Below are 13210 nucleotides of genomic sequence, written 5' to 3' on the forward strand. Positions count from 1 at the left end.
TCGACGAGCCCTGAACTTCATCCACCAAACCAAGAACCTCCTCGGATCCCAAGTAATCCTGAGTCCTACTCCCAACTCAGGTCTTCAAGTCTTCGATTTTATATTCGAGGTATACTGACGTGGTAAGTGTTACGTAACTTAAACCGTTTGACCATTTAACTTGTGGGCCATTGTTTCTGATGTGGCATCGCCTGTTGACCATTTGACCAAAATTTGTGGGTCATTTTTGATGACGTGGCATGTATATACGTTCCTTAACTATCGATCCTGAGACTCAAGCTCATATCGTGGTAACATAAATATATATATAAATTCCATCCAAAACCAATAAAGTGCTGCTCAACTGTTCATTGCCATGACACGACATTTACTTAGGATTTAAATGTTTCAATTAGATCCTTATCCTTCCTACTGCAGAAAAATATAGAGCAAACATCTGTTATGTCGCTCAACTGTTTTAGTTAACAGGACATGCATCCATGTAGGATATAACTGTTTTAGTTAATCCATTCCTTACGTATGAAGGGGTAGGACTTAACTTTTTGATCTAATCCATCTCTGATATGCCACCGTCCCATACCGGTGCATATAATGCATATGATCCACAAATGATGTGAATATACATATTTTAAGTTAAATAAAAAGAAATTTGCAAGCATCAGACCTGTTGGAAATTGAAATCTTATTGAGCGACATTATGAGTTCTTTTTTAAATCAATTCTATCATGTGTTGTTTGGAGATATAAAAAACCAACAATATTTGAGTCGTCTAATAAGTCTAATATGAGAAGCGATTGTGTAACAAATTTCAAATAAGTATTCATACACATTTACAAATATCTATTGTGAAGCTCAAACTTCTAATCTCACATTCCAAGGAAATATTTATATCAAAATATTTTTGACATGTTTTTTTAATGATGTTTTGGGTAACACAAATCAACACAAACTCAATCCAGCTTGCTTAATTTTTTTTTTTTTTGTTGTTTTGGATTGTAAAGCAAACACACAATATATTTTTTGACCTAATTGGTTGAGTAACTATTACTGAATTGAATAAAACGTGGAAACCATTGAATTTTTGGTTTCATGTGATCAAAAAGTTTTTCTAATTAAGCAAAGATGGGATGGGCGGTCTGCGGAGCCCTTAGTCTGGTCCAAAAAGGGCAAACCTTTATGAACAAACATCTTTTGTGGCCAATGTCTTTCATGTATTTATTAATATGGTGTTTAATTAATTGCATAGACTTATTCTCTTCAATTTTCTACCAAAAAAAAAAAAAACGCATTTAATTAAGCTTTTATATATTGTTCTGTACTAAGTTAAATTTTCTTATATGATCCCTAATAAGGGCGGCAAGCCATGTAATGCACATGACATGAGTGCTCACTTAGATTATCTAAATTATAGTAAAGTTATGCTAACTTATAAGTTTGATTAATTGTTTGGGTCTAAGTCAATGGAAATGAACAAAATGGATGATAAATTTGTTCAAGTATAATCATTGTCGGTGTAATGATTAATGTGTGAGTTGTGTGACTAATCTACCATTTGAAATCTTAATGAAGTTTAAGTTGTACATATTGAAGGGTTTGTAGCAAAAGACTTGGATCAGTGGAATAGAGGGAATTGGTCAGGAGGGTGTGTTAGGAGGACACAATTGCAGTGTGAGAGGAATAATAGCCTAGTTGAGGGAGGGAATGGGGAAGAAGATGGATTTGTCAAGGTTGAGGGGATGAAGTTGCCGGACTTCATGGACTACGTGGGATCAGAAGATATCAATGCTTGCAAAGATATGTGTCTGAACAATTGTTCATGTAAAGCATATGCATGTGTAAGTAGGATCAGCTGCATGATGTGGAGTGGGGATTTTGTTGATCTTCAGCAATTTGCAGATGGTGGGAACACGCTCTACATTCGTCTCGTGAATTCTGAATTAGGTAAGATGAAACTTTCAATTGTATATGTCATTGCTGTTGTTAGCATTTTGAATTTTCATTATATCATATAATATTTTTTGTTGCCGTTAGACTTTCTGACATTTAAGACATATTCTACCTCCTATAGGAAGAATAGGATAAATTTCAGAAATTTCTCATGAATATACTTTTTGCTGCTGTTAGAATTTCTAACATTTAAGAGATATTTTTACCTCCTATAGGGAGAATAGGATAAATATCAGAAATTTCTCATGAATATACTTGATTAGAACTCTAGCAGAATAGGATATCTAAATATCAGAAATTTCTCATGAATTGACCTTTTCAAATAGTTTTTGCTTTCTTGTGGAGCAAGCTAGAGTTCTTTGATTCTTTTAATTGTTCAATTATAAACAATATAATGACTTTTGTATTTGTTTCTCTTCTAACATAGGTGGTGGGAGAAAAATATCCAAATTTGTAATAATAGCAATAGTGGTGGTGGGCACATTCTTTCTAAGTGTTTCCATTTGGCTACTATGGAGGTTCAGAGCAAAATTGAAAGGTAAATTTTAGAAAGTGAAATGAAAATTGTACTGTTATTTTGTTAATTATCTTGACTGTTTATGCTAATTGTTGATTCTTCATTACAGCATTCTTGAATCCATCGCAGAAGAACAATGAGTTACTGATGCTTTATGCACGCAGAAGTGAGGAACTTTCGACAGATCTTTCTGGACCGGATGACCTTAGAGTTCAAGGGCAACATGTAAGCGGAGCAGAATTATCATTCCTCGATTTTAATACTGTGGCATTAGCTACAAACAATTTTTCAAATGAAAACAAGCTCGGACAAGGTGGATTTGGCCCTGTCTACGAGGTATGTTCTTTAATTTTCTACGAAAAAATGGTAAAAATTGAAGGTTAATTGTGTATTGGAATGCACTAAAGTGCTGCTAACTTTTATAATGCTTAACAGGAAAGTTGCCATGGGGACAAGAAATAGCTGTGAAGAGGCTTTCAAGAAAGTCTGGACAAGGCTTGGAGGAGTTCAAGAATGAGATTACACTAATTGCCAAATTACAACACAGAAAATCAGTTTTTATCTTTTATCCTCAAAGATTTGCTAACTTGAATTCCATGATCACTTGTAAAATGTAGCAGCTATATGGCTCCTGAGTATGCAATGGAAGGTCTATTTTCTGTCAAGTCTGATGTGTATAGTTTTGGAGTATTAATACTAGAGATTATAACCGGCCGAAGAAACACTAGTTTTCGTTCACCCGAACACTCAAATATTATTGGATATGTAAGTCTATACATAAATCTTCTTTTCTTTTCTTTTCCTTTTTTTTTTTTTTTTTTTTTCTTTTCTTTGATGTGTATAATTTGACAAAATGTTGGAAACGTTTCAGGCATGGGACTTATGGGATGGTGATAAGGCAATGGAGATGATTGATCCTAAAATTGCAGATTCATGTTGCCAGAATGAAGTGTTGAGATGCATACAAGTAGGGATGTTGTGTGTGCAGGACATGGCATTTGACAGACCAACAATGTCATCCGTGTTGCTGATGTTGGAGGGTCAAAGTACAAGTATGCAGATGCCGAGACAACCGAGTTTTACTTCAATGAGAAGAAGCCCTATAGACATGGATGAATCTTGGAAGGAAAGTCGAGACATTGTATTCTCAAATGATGTAACAATTAGTGTGATAAATGGCAGATAATACTTCACATTATTGATTAATAATTGAGATTGATTAGCTAAGTCCATTGGTAATACCTACTGGATAAAAATAATAATATATAAATAAAAGAATGACTATATATGAAGGGAATTGTTTCATAAAAAGGTCATGAACTAACAGATTAACAAACAACAAAGAGAATTCTAATCAATACATTAATCCCTTCCTTATCTTAATTAATTTGGGCAAGTCTATAAAACTGTTCTTACTTGACGTGATAAAGATAGTAACCTAAGATGGAAAGACTCCCATTTGATTATGGAATACAGAAATTAAGAAACTTGTATAATAAGATCCATCATCAAATGCATTGGTCAAACTTATAACTTGTGAGATCATAGTTTATATTAATATTTGACATTGATACAAAGCAAGTGGTGAGGAGCTAAACTTGAAAATTAATTAGGGGTACATGGGGATATATTCAATTGGAACAATCCAAAATAATTCAAATTGTGATAGATTGCTGATCTGGCAAAGAACTCCCACATATCTTGAAAACACTCAAACTCTATATAGATCATAGGTTTAGATGTAGACGAAATTTTCATCTACCATATGTGTTTAAGTTAAATCTAATTATTAATGAATTATATTCGAATTTTTTTATTTTATCTGGAAATCATCATTTTAATACAATCTTCGTTTACAAGTCGATCTTCAAAATAAATAAATAAAGCTAGTGATTATGCACCTAAAAAAGCTAGTGAGCTAGCTTTTTTTTTTTTAGTACTTTTATTTTAGTTTCTCTCCCACTTTCACAAGCTTAATTGTTGGAGGCAGCTGGTTCCATGACCTAAAATATTTATGGCTCTTTGTATATGATAGATAATACTTTTGTGTGTGTGTGTGTGTTCCTTCCCCTATTTCTGTAATGAAATGGATTTTGGGAAAGAATTTTGAAAAAGATTTTGTGAGAAACCCGGCCGCCTAGGAGTTGCCTAGGGACCGCGGCGTTAGTGAAGCCTAGAGGGGATTAGAGAGATCGCCCTAATGTGGTTGAGTTACCCGGCCCTGTAACAACCTGAATTTTTACGAGTTCGAAATTTATATTTATTTCATGATTTTTAATTATTAAGATTGGGTATTTTAATTTTAAATTGGAGACTTACGTAATGAGATTTGAGTTATTGATTATTTAATTGGAGAATTCTTTAATGAGTTGAATTGATTTTTTTTTTTTTTTTTCATAATTATATATGTGTAATGTTAATGGTGCTATTTGGTGATGATGGAAGAAAGACGTGATGAAAAAAAAAGAAAAAAGACTTTAGTCACCATCCATGATATAAGATTATTATTATTGTTCTTTGTGTAGTTCTCAAGTGCCCCTAACATTTCCAGCATGCCCATGAAGCTTGTTTTCATCCAGTGTTTCAGACATTTTTCATAAGCAAAGTAACCTAAGTTATGATAGCAAGTTTTCCAAGTCCAACTAACCTGAATATTTTTCAACATCTGTTCTATGTTAACAAGTCTTTTACACGTTAATTATCCATGGATCAATAGAACCGGCCATATCGAACTAAGCAATTACCCTCCAGAGAGGGCATGGGAAGTGTTAATTTAAAGGTTTTAGTATGATATTTTTTTAGTCTAAATCCTTTTAGATGTGGGATGCAACATACTTGTGTGCTCAGGAATGATTTTTCATGACAAGGCCTGATTGAAATAAATTATAATTTTGAGATTGGTTCTCATTATCTCTGATGATATGTGGTACGTCTGCTCATTAGTATAGGGTCATAAATAATTAGAATATGAAGAAGTCATTCTCCAATTTACCTACAAATATTGTTCTCCAATTTAAGTAAAGGTATAAATAACATATCAACAACTTCTTCTCCATAACAATCAATCAAAACATCCACATACGATGATCCCATACTCCCATACTTTCAACATTTTAAAACAAGAAATAAAAATGGCCTCCACACGGGCCGATGTACCAATAAGGTAATAAAGTTCAAGATACACCGCAAAATTGGTCACTTAAAGGCACGTGACCCCCCTAAGTATGAGTATAAAAAGCATTAAAATTGTGCAATATAAAAGAGGCATAATATTTGACCTTTGTTGTAGACTGGAATCATAGAAATTCTGATTCTTCTGCTGCTAATGAACTAGTGATAATCAATCATGTCAAAAAAAAATATTTCAAAAATGTAATGCCAACAAATACATAAAAAATCAGATTGTATGACTAATTTAAGAAATATAATAATAAGTTAATGAATGACTAATTGACCTGAATAATTTTCACATATTTCTTAGGCCATACAACCGAGCTTGTGTTAGCATCACGAAGATAAAAATTTCCATTTAGGCTTGCTCGATACAAAGGACAGTCGCCGACCAAAATATCATCAATCCATACTTTCCAACAATCTGGACCAACTACACCTGACCCATACTTTCTAACGCATTAGGATCCGTTACTGCAATCTCAGCCTTGGCAACAACTACACCTGACCCATTCCAGTGTAACAACTCACATTTTAAACCTTGTAGATCTTCTATAATAGGACTTGGCATAGCATTAGACTGAGAACCAGCTTTGGGACTACAATTAATAAAAACATGGATAAAAAAAAACTAGTACATTAAATTCAAATGCTATATAGGCAGAAAATAATACGTATATAACTTGTTGTAACACTTACCAACAAAGCTTTCATCTCATTCATTATTTCAGATTTCATCTCATTCATAATCAGGGTTCTCATGATCTAAGCAAACATTGGCTTATGTTAGACTGTGACAACCTTAAATTTAATTAAGTCTTCCCTATGTTTAGGACCAGAATTACATGATTTTTGATTAAATTTCTTTCTACCTATTTCATGTGTTGCATTTCAATATTAGTACATCCCAAATTGCTTGGAATTTATTTAAATGCATCGGTTGTACACAGTTCGTTGGCAATTTATAATTCCTTAATTGTCTAGTATATAATTTTCTGATTTAGTATTTAATTTATAGTCATGAGTTTCATTTAATTTTTCTATTTTACTCATGAGATGAATTTAGTTGTTAACAAATAATATTAAAAATAAATAAATAAATAAAATGGGTAGGGCCATTGAGTGATTACTTTTGGAAATGAGGGAGTATTGAGATATTAATAGAATGTGGTTTAGTGGGTTTGCATGTGGCAGCATGTAGGGGATCCAGAACTAGGTGTCATTCATATGCAAAACTTGGAGACACGTTTAATTATTTAGCACTACACTTGTAACTAATTCCCTCATAGTTGTCGCATGCCCAAAAAAAAAAAAAAAACTTGCAGCCATGGGTTGTTTGACTGAGAGAAAGAAGAACAGAAAGTGAAGAAGAAGAAGAAGAAGGGTTCGGACTAAGGCTGAAAATGTAGGCATTTTACACACACACCATCTAATCTCACCACCTCCAGTTGTTACCTTCAATTGGGTAGGGATTCTCTTTAAGTCTTGCAGCCTTGAGAGTTATTTTTTTTTAAAGTTCTATTTCCCAATTTAATGTTCCATGAAATTATAGTTTTTCTTGTTACAAGTACATGATTTTCTTGTAGTCAAATGCTTGATTTTAGCTAAGATATTATACATATGCTTGGTCATGATCTGAGTTTTGGTTACATACAAGTATTGCTTATAATTTTATTTCAGAACTCTACACGGGTAAATGTTTTCCAATCAGAACTTAGCATGTTGATAGACTGATGTATATTATCAATTTTACGCCTAAATAATTCTGCTTAGATTCTGGAATGTTGTAATTGAGTTGTCTTAAATTGTTTGGGTTGAATTATTCTATTACTTAACTTTGGGACTAGGAGGGTGATGTCCCGGCCGAAAGGGGTGAGCAATTGGGTATGAGCTACCCGTTGGTGAAAGACCATAAACCCGCAGCGGTAGACCCTAGATGCGTATTCGGAGTTGAATCCCTACTAGTCGAAGGGGAAGAGATAGTTGGGATCACTCTAATTGAAGTAAAGTTGTTTGACAAAAGGCCCAAATGAAGACTAGCTCTTTACTAACTCACTTTAACTCTCAAATGGTTTTGGAACTGGGATTTTCTTTTAGCTACTGTTTTTTTTTTTTCAAATTCCATCATTTTATAATTGGTCTTGGTAGAAACTTGGCCAACGAATTCTCATGTAAATCAGATCATGAACCTAAAACCTCATGGAGGCATTTGTTAAAGGCTTTCCTACTGGGCATTGTCTCACCTTTTTTATTTTCAGGTCTTGGTGCTCAGGACGGCAATGCTAGACCCGAGCTTGAGTTCCCATAGATGTGATCCTTTTGTGGAGCATCTTGTGCTTGATGTTTTTGTGTAAAATATTAGCCTGAAGTACTATTTTGTTCATGTTTGATGCCTTATGAAACCATGTTAAGGTCGTGGTTACTGTGCTAGAGTGAAGATGACAACATGCTCTCTGCTATGTGTTCTTTAGACTGGCTACTGTATATAGATGTTTTGTGTATAGCCTGTTAATGGTAGCATATGTACTTAGTGACTGGGCATCAAAACTGTGACTCTTTATTTTGGGTGTACAAATTTGGACTAAAATTATCTTTCTACGGATGACTTTATGTAATGTATATATTCTTAACCTCTTTAGATCTTTGTTATGCCTATGTATTATATAAGTTGTTCATGGGGGTAAACTTTGAATTTTCTGTTAGAGGGTTTTATTTAAAGAAAAAAAAAAAAAATTCTGTTTTAAATTTCCTCTAGTACTTTCTTGGAAATGAATTTTAATTAGAGGTTGTAGTGCTTCAAACGCTGTGAAATTTTTACCATATGTTTCCCTTTGTGTATAAAGTCTCTCATAAAATTTTTATAATTTTTTGATTGGTGGATATTTTTAAAAAAAATCTTATATCATCTGTTGTTTGGTTTCTGCTCACAGTTTGGACACTGAATTTGAGAAAAGAATTTGACGGCCTTCCTGAAATCAATAAATTATGAAAATTTCCAGTTTTATTATTTCAAGTGTCTAGTTTCTAAAGGTTAAGGCCCCAAAATTTTATTGGCTCTCTAAAAGACTAAACAGGCCAAAGTTTTGCACTTGGTTCCAATACAGCACAAGCTGTGAGAGCTTTCTTCCTTCCAAAAACTGTTTTCCTTGGTGTTTTTCTAGCATCCGGGAGTGACTCGGTCACATTGTCATCTGAGTCTAGTTTCTAAAAAAATTTAGTTTGCTTCATTTCGATAATAATTGAATTTTCTATGTTTTTTTTGAGTAACCACTGCGCAGAATTTTCTTAAGTTGAAAACTGTTGTTCCATTATTTTTGTTTTAACCTTATCATCACGCCCTATGGTTTTGGGGTGTGACATAGACCTTGAAACAAGACAAAAGGTGACATATACTTGGATTTTTTTTTTTTTGGACACCAAACGAAACACCATATCATTAAAGATGATGAAAGATTTAAGTCGAAATTAAGAACGCTCGACTCGAAATGAGAACATTAGACTGCAAGAGCTTTTGGTTCAAACAAATGAGCTATACTTGGATCATTCAAGGGAAGCTTGGATGTAATAGAAAAAGTGCTCTGATTTGGGCATATAATAATTTACAACTTTTTTTAACAATCAAACACAATCTTTTGATAGTCACCCGTTATCATTTGAGTGGCGGGAATAAATGATCAATTAAATTAAAAACAACATGTGTAACAATTTGCAATAAAAAAGTAAAAGTGTTTTTTAGGTAGGCCATGATTCATTCACTTGGTTATAGACAGATGATTCTAATAATCAAAATTAGGGTTATTGACATTTTTTTTTTTCCTGAAGAAGCTATATCCACCCACCTTTTCCTAATCACTTTTAGTTCCATTTGCTGTTTCCATATTCTCCAGCCCTTCTAGCTAGACCCGATCTCTCTTGTACAGTGGGCATCTTCCATCCGGACTTCATCTCAAAGAGCTAGAGGTGTTTGCACCACTAATTGCTAATGTTGACTATCCTAATATTAATTGTATGAATTAATTATAAATAAAATATTCCACTTAGATCAATTACCTCACTATTATATTCAAATTAAGAGTTATTTCTATATATATAGAAACTTTTGTTCATCATTCTAGCCGAAATGTTAGGCAATTATCATATGTAGTGAGCTGCGCGCATTAGAGAAGGATTCACGTGTGACTTAGCTAGTCCCAGCATTTCTACCAGAATGTTGGACCTGAATATCACAACTCACATAATAGAAAGTGCTAAAACTGAATTCGACATTGTGAATTATGAAATGCTGTCCGTCTCGGAATTGTAATCAGAAAAAAAATAATAATAATAAAAATTAAAAAAATTAAAAATAAAAAATTGAATTAACACCGATCTATAATTTCAATTTCAAGGAGTGTATTCCATATATCATAAATTGTAAAAGACAAGGGCTATAATCAATAGAGATTCAAAACCAAACTGAAAAACATCATATACACATGTAAGTATATATTTATACGCATTTCTTATAAATGAGAGACTGTGGGTGAAACATACCAGGAGAGGAGAGAGAGAGCTGGGTTTCCTCCTCCTTCAGATTCTCACTTATTGAACCAGCAAACACCAACAAGACTTTCCCTTCCTAGAGACAGAGAGACGACTGTGTATTTTAGACTTTCAGTTCAATATATACACACAAATACAAATACATGTGTGTGCGCGCGCGACTGTGTGTCAGTGTGTACAACCTATGTGAGAAAAAGAAATTGGACATAGATAAATTAGGGTTGCTTACCGATCAGACAAAGGGCGAGAGAGGTTAGAGAAATTCAAACACAATCTTCAGATTTCGTCTCTGAGCCATGCATTTAGGGCTTAGGGCTTGCCGCTTGCTTCGATCGATGGCCAACTGAAAGAGGCTCATGGAAAGAAACGTTAGGTTTGATTGAAAGAGGGAAAAGAAATATCGCTGGTGGCCGCTCCCCTCTTCTTCGTCGCTGCTCCCCTCTGATTTGTCTCTCCCCTCTCCTTCTGCGTTTGTTCTGTGTTTGAGGCTAGCGAAATGTGAATTAGGTTTTTCTATTTATTTATAGATATTTTTTTAAGTGTAATTTTAATGGTGTATAATTTGGAGGGAGGGTAAAAAAATTTGGTGGGAAGTCTTACTTATTCACGGACAAAAAATATCCCTTAAATGTTATTAAATATCTACGAGAATTTTAAAAGGTCGTTAAAAAAATGATAATAATAAAATAAAATAAATTTTTAATTGTGCCCGCCAAATAAAGTGAAATTTTAATTGTACCCAATTTGGTGGAAGGGTAAAAAAATAAGGGGTTGGAAGTCTTTTTACTTATTCATGGAACAAAAAAATATGCCTTAAATGTTATTAAATATTCACAAGGATTTTAAAATGTCGTTAAAAATAAAAAATAAAAAAAATAAATTGCAATTTTTATTGTGTCCAATTTGAAGGGAGGGAAGTCTTTTTACTTATTCACGGAACAAAAAAATATCATTTAAATGTTATAAATATCCACGAGAATTTTAAAAGGTCGTTAAAAAATTAATAATAATAAATAAAATAAAACAGAGTGCAATTTTAATTGGGCAGGTAAAAATTTACTTATTCACCGAATAAAAAATATCCCTTAAATGTTATTAAATATCCACAAGGACTCTAAAACGCCGTAAATGTAATTTTTATTGTGCTGGGGGAAATTCTTTTTACTTATTCACAGGACAAAAAATGTCCCTTAAATGTTATTAAATATTCACGAGGATTTTAAAAGAAGGCCGTTAAAAAAATAATAATAATAAATTAAAAATTAAATAAAAGAGAGTGCAATTTTAATTGGACCAGGTAAAAATTTACTTATTCACGGAACAAAAAATATGCCTTAAATGTAAAATTTTAACACTTTATTAACAAAGGTTATTTCTCCCGTTAAAGTTGAACAAGACTGTCTTTAATATATTTATATATCCACGAGGATTATAAAACACCGTAAAAAACATTTTCAACGAGGATCTTGCTAAATTCCCGTGAAAACATGTCCCTTTATACACCAACCACGAGACAAAATAAAGAAACCGTAAATAAAATGTCATAAAAATCCACTTTTCTTGTAGTGGATATATCTCTCATAAAAACAAAAAGAAAATTACTATCAAAGAGACTGCTTGCAGGTACAAAAATTTACTGATGGACAAAGTACGTAAATCAAACAAACAGATGCACATGAATAAAAACCCTCAAACAATTGATCAAAACTTCTTAATTAATATAGTTTAGGCATAGCATCGAATACAGTAAATAAGAAAACGAAGGACCCTCCTAGCGTTTCAAACCCTAATTTCAGATATCTGGCTCAATAACAACATATCCAGCATTTCTTGTGTTACAAACCCTAGATTCTAATTTTCTGTTTCTTTTATTAAAGAACAAGAAAAGCAAACATGTATAGTGTATATATATATATATATATATAATATAGAGAGAAAGGGGGGTATTTACCACCAAGAGAGAGAGGATGAGTAGGATCCGTGAGGGGAAGAGAGAGAATCTAAATTTGAGGTACTCTGAAACGCAGGTGGAAAGAAGGGGAGGATGGTGGTGGTGGTGGTGGTGGTGGTGGTACAGAAAGAGAGGGTTGAGAGAGAGAGAGAGAGAGAGCCTACGATGAGCTGAAGAAGTGCTTCAGCTGAGAAATGAAGATCGAGCAGTGAGAGATCGAGACGGAGTAGCGATCGGGATAGAGTAGAGAGGAAGAGAAGGTTGAGTGACGAACGAAAAGGGAGACGGAAATTAGGGCTAAATGAAATTGAAATGGGAAAGTGGAATATTGTGTTAATGGACCCAAAAGAAAAACGACGCAGTTTAGGCTCATAATAGATAAATAAGCGGAGGGAAAAAGTGGAGGGAAGAGAAAAATTGGAGGGAAGGAAAAAAAAAACGAAGGGAATGGAGGGGCCTATACCAATGCCTTTTTTTAAAGCGCTGGTAGAATGAGACTTATACCAACGCTTCTAAAAAGAGCGCTGGTATTGTAACACCTATATCTATATCAGCACTCTTTTAAAAGCGTTGGTACTGTGACACCTATACCAGCGCTCTTAAAAGCCTAATCTGTTGTAGTGTAAGCATCTAAAAAAGGAAATAATACGAAATTAGTTTAAGACGGAAAAATAAGATAGATAAAAGTACTAGAATACCTAAGCTTAAGGGGCTTAATTGCCCACTTTTCAGCGCTCGTTGACACATTTCTTTTTTTTTTCTGTTATACAAGCTTTCCATTTAAGCAAATATATATATATATATATATATATATATATATATAAACGTACCACTAGACTACAATCTCTAGTGATTTAATTAATTAGCTCATGTTTTCACCAGTAAGCAATTTTTTTTTAATTAATTAGTTTGATAGGGTAAGCTCTAGCTTGTTTAACATTTTTGTTTTCATCGCCTTTTTTCTTGTGGAGAATGTTTTTTTTGTATTTTTTTCTCGATAATCGGGGTGTCTGGTCCTTTGCCATGACTATTCCACGGGACTTGTGCACGAATCGATAAAGTTCAGATTATGTCCACGGTTG

At 33.4% G+C, this 13210-nt stretch overlaps 1 long non-coding RNA gene across 12 annotated transcripts in view; it reads right to left on the reverse strand.

The window, feature by feature from the left end:
• The window catches only part of LOC132293939 (uncharacterized), a 29266-nt gene extending 16705 nt beyond the window's left edge, over positions 1-12561 (reverse strand). For 3 of the 12 annotated variants that reach the window (XR_009477937.1, XR_009477936.1, XR_009477933.1), the window contains exons 1-2: positions 10407-12559; positions 10169-10253 (exon numbers count right to left, since the gene is read on the reverse strand). This is a non-coding gene — a long non-coding RNA (uncharacterized LOC132293939). Of the gene's footprint in view, positions 1-5742; positions 5810-10168; positions 10272-10406 lie in introns of those variants that run through there. The other 9 variants (XR_009477946.1, XR_009477941.1, XR_009477935.1 and 6 more) reach the window with 7 other exon arrangements.
• Between the last annotated feature and the right edge of the window lie 649 nt (positions 12562-13210).

The sequence above is a fragment of the Cornus florida genome, unplaced genomic scaffold (genome assembly GCF_030987335.1).
Source record: "Cornus florida cultivar Cherokee Brave unplaced genomic scaffold, ASM3098733v1 CherokeeBrave_3.0.0_Hap2_Chr01, whole genome shotgun sequence".
Lineage (NCBI taxonomy): Eukaryota > Viridiplantae > Streptophyta > Magnoliopsida > Cornales > Cornaceae > Cornus > Cornus florida.